Consider the following 4,386-nt stretch of genomic DNA (forward strand, 5'->3'; position numbering starts at 1 on the left):
AGGGCTATTGGCTTTTTCTACTGCTCCTTCTTTTTCTTTCTATATTTTTTTTTCGCCACTTTTTTTTTTTCGCAAGCTTCCTTTTTCACTGCTTTTTCTTGCTTCAAGAATCAATTTCATGATTTTTCAGATCATCAATAACATTTCTCTTTGTTCATCATTCTTTCAAGAGCCAACAATTTTAACACTCATAAACAACAAGATCAAAAATATGCACTGTTCAAGCATTCATTCAGAAAACAAAAAGTATTGCCACCACATCAATATAATTAAATTAAATTCAAGGATAAATTCGAAATTCATGTACTTCTTGTTCTTTTGAATTAAAACATTTTTCATTTAAGAGAGGTGAAGGATTAATGGATTTTATTCATAGCTTTAAGGCATGGTTACATACTAATGATCATGAAGTAGAGACACAAAACATAGATAAACACAACATTAAAATCCGAAAACAGAAAGAAATAAAGAACAAGGAATGAATCCACCTGAGTGAGGGTGGCGCCTTCTTGAAGGTCCAATGGTGCTTTTTGAGCTCCTCTATGTCTCTTCCTTGCTTCTGTTGAATGATTCCTAGTAATTTTGGTGTTTCTACCCTTAGTTGCTTCCAATATTTGTGTGGAGGATAACTTATTCCCTGAGGTATCTCAGGGATCTCTTGATTTGCAGCCACATGTTCTACCACTGAGCTATGACGGCTTATAGTCTTTCCATCTCCCAAAACTCAGAGGTGGAAGCTTTTGTCTTCCCTTTGAGGTTTCTCTGGCCTTAGGTGCCATTAATGGTAATGGAAAAGCAAAAAAAAGCTATGCTTTTACCACACCAAACCTAAAATATTGCTCGCCCTCGAGCAAGAGAAGAAAGAAGAGAGGAAGAAGAAGAAGAAGAAAATGGAGGTGAATGAGGGGAGATGGATTCGGCTATATGGGTGGGATTGGGTGGGAAAGAGAAGTTGAATTGTAAAGGTAGGTGGGGTGTATGGGGAAGAGTGGATAGATGTAGGTGGTGAATGAAAAATAGAAGGAATGACCATGAATGGAAAGAGAGAGGGCGAGGTAGGTGGGGATCCTGTGAGGTCCACAGATCCTGAGATAATCCTGTGGGGTCCACAGGTCCTGAGATGTCAAGGAATTCCATCCCTGCACTAAATAGGCATGTAAATTGCCTTGGCACACCATTCTGGCGTTTAAACGCCCATTGGTGCACGTGTAAAGCATGTTTCTGGCGTTGAACGCCAGTTTCATGCTTGTTACTGGCGTTCAGCGCCAGTTTTTCCTCTCTGGGCACATTCCTGGCGTTCAGCGCCAGGATGTTGCTTGTTTCTGGCGTTCAGCGCCAGAATGGTGCTCTGTTCTGGCGTTGAACGCCGGCCAGATGCACCTTACTGGCGTTGAACGCCAGCCCGTGCGTCCTCCAGGGTGAAAAATTTTTTTCTTCTGTTTTTGACTCTGTTTTTAATTTTTTTTTATTTTTTCGTGACTCCTCATGATCATGTACCTAATAAAACACAAAATAACAATATAATAAAAATTAGATAAATAAACTTGGGTTGCCTCCCAACAAGCGCTTCTTTAATGTCAATAGCTTGACAGTGGCTCTCATGGAGCCACAAGGTGATCAGGTCAATGTTAGTGTAGTCCCAACACCAAACTTAGAGTTTGGATATGGGGTCTTAACACCAAACTTAGAGTTTGGTTGTGGCCTCACAACACCAAACTTAGAGTTTGACTGTGTGGGCTCTTCTTGACTCTGAACTGAGAGAAGCTCTTCATGCTTACTCTCTTCTGTCACAGAGGGATGGCCATGTGCTTTAAACACAAGGTAGTCCCCATTCAATTGAAGGACTAACTCACCTCTGTTGACATCTATCACAGCTTCTGCTGTGGCTAGGAAAGGTCTTCCAAGGATGATGCAATCATCCTCTTCCTTCCTAGTGTCTAAGATTATGAAATCAGCAGGGATGTAAAGGCCTTCAACCTTTACTAGCATGTCCTCTACTATTCCATAAGCTTGTCTCAATGACTTATCTGCCAATTGCAATGAGAACAAGGCAGGTTGTACCTCAATGATTCCCAGCTTCTCCATTACAGAGAGTGGCATAAGATTTATCCCTGACCCCAGATCACATAGAGCTTTTTCAAAGCTCATGGTGCCAATGGTACAAGGTATTAAGAACTTGCCAGGATCTTGTTTCTTTTGAGGTAGAGTTTTCTGAATCCAAGCATCTAGTTCACTAATGAGCAAGGGAGGTTCACTTTCCCAAGTCTCATTACCAAACAACTTGGCATTCAGCTTCATGATAGCTCCTAAGTATTGAGCAACTTGCTCTCCAGTCACATCTTCATCCTCTTCAGAGGAAGAATAGTCTTCAGAGCTCATGAATGGCAGAAGGAGATTTAATGGAATCTCTATGGTCTCTAGATGAGCCTCAGAGTCCTCTAGATCCTTAATAGGAAACTCCTTCTTGCTTGAAGGACGTCCCAGGGGGTCTTCCTCACTAGGATTTTCGTCCTCCTCCTCCCTAGTGCATTCGGCCACTTTGATTAAATCAATGGCCTTGCACTCTCCTTTTGGATTCTCTTCTGTATTGCTTGGGAGAATACTGGGAGGAGTTTCAATGACTTTCTTACTCAGCTGGCCCACTTGTGCCTTCAAATTTCTAATGGAGGATCTTGTTTCATTCATGAAACTGAAAGTGGCATTTGACAGATCAGAGACAATATTGGCTAAATTAGAAGTGTTTTGTTCTGAATTCTCTGTCTGTTGCTGAGAAGATGATGGATATGGCTTACTATTACTCAGCCTATTGCGTCCACCATTGTTAAAGCCTTGTTGAGGCTTTTGTTGATCCTTCCAGGAGAAATTTGGGTGATTTCTCCATGATGGGTTATAGGTGTTTCCATAAGGTTCACCCATGTAATTAACCTCTGCCATGGCAGGGTTCTCAGGATCATAAGCTTCTTTAGAAGCTACCTCTCTAGTACTGTTGGATGCATGTTGCAATCCATTAAGATTTTGAGAGATTATGTTGACCTGTTGAGTCAACATTTTGTTCTGAGCCAATATGGCATTCAGAGCATCAATTTCAAGAACTCCTTTCTTCTGAGATATCCCATTATTTACGGAATTCCTCTCAGAGGTATACATGAACTGGTTGTTTGCAACCATGTCAATGAGTTCTTGAGCCTCTTCAGGCGTTTTCTTCAGGTGAATAGATCCACCTGCAGAGTGGTCCAGTGACATTTTCGAAAATTCAGAGAGACCATAATAGAAGATATCTAATAGGGTCCATTCTGAAAACATGTCAGATGGACATCTTTTGGTCAACTGCTTGTATCTTTCCCAAGCTTCATAGAGGGATTCACCATTTTTTTGTTTGAAGGTTTGAACATCCACTCTCAGCTTGCTCAGCTTTTGAGGAGGAAAGAATTTATCCAAGAAGGCAGTGACCAGCTTATCCCAGGAGTCCATGCTATCCTTAGGTTGTGAATCCAACCATATTCTAGCTCTGTCTCTTACAGCAAAAGGGAAAAGCATGAGTCTGTAGACTTCAGGATCAACTCCATTCGTCTTTACAGTCTCACATATCTACAAGAACTCAGTTAAGAACTGATAAGGATCTTCAGATGGAAGTCCATAAAACTTGCAGTTTTGTTGCATTAAAGCAACTAGCTGAGGTTTCAGCTCAAAGTTATTGGCTCCAATGGCAGGAATGGAGATGCTTCTTCCATCAAACTTGGACGTTGGCTTTGTGAAGTCACCAAGCATTCTCCTTGCATTATTATTATTATTTTCGGCTGCCATCTCCTTCTCTTGTTCGAAAATTTCTGAAAGGTTATTTCTGGATTGTTGTAATTTAGCTTCTCTTAATTTTCTCTTCAGAGTCCTTTCAGGTTCTGGATCAACTTCAACAAGAGTGCCCTTTTCCATGTTCCTGCTCATATGAAAGAGAAGAAAACAAGAAAAGAAAGAGGAATCCTCTATGACACTGTATAGAGATTCCCTTATGTTAGTAGAAGAAGAAAGGGGTATAAGAAAGAAGAAGGATGGATTCGGATTTTTGGATGAGGAGAGGTGAAGAGAAGTGTTAGTAATTAAATAATTAAATAGAAAAAGAAAAGAGAGGGAGAAATTCGAAAATAATTTTTGAAAAAGAGGTTAGTAATTTTCGAAAATCAAAGACAAAATATAATTAAAATTAAAATTTAAAACAAAAAGAATTTTTGAAAAAGAGAGGGAGAATTTTCGAAAATTAGAGGGGGAAAAGTAGTTAGGTGGTTTTGAAAAAGATAAGAAATAAACAAAAAGTTAGTTAGTTGATTGAAAAAGATTTGAAATCAAATTTGAAAAAGATAAGAAGATAAGAAGTTAGATAAGATATTTTGA

General features: G+C 39.6%; 1 non-coding gene across 1 annotated transcript; it reads left to right on the forward strand.

The window, feature by feature from the left end:
* The first annotated feature begins 3,301 nt into the window (after positions 1 to 3,301).
* On the forward strand, positions 3,302 to 3,405 carry LOC112763182 (small nucleolar RNA R71). The gene has a single exon (XR_003182835.1). It is a non-coding gene; the product is annotated as a small nucleolar RNA R71 (small nucleolar RNA).
* Positions 3,406 to 4,386: the final 981 nt, after the last annotated feature.

This window comes from Arachis hypogaea, chromosome 2, assembly GCF_003086295.3.
Source record: "Arachis hypogaea cultivar Tifrunner chromosome 2, arahy.Tifrunner.gnm2.J5K5, whole genome shotgun sequence".
NCBI classification, from domain to species: Eukaryota; Viridiplantae; Streptophyta; class Magnoliopsida; order Fabales; family Fabaceae; genus Arachis; species Arachis hypogaea.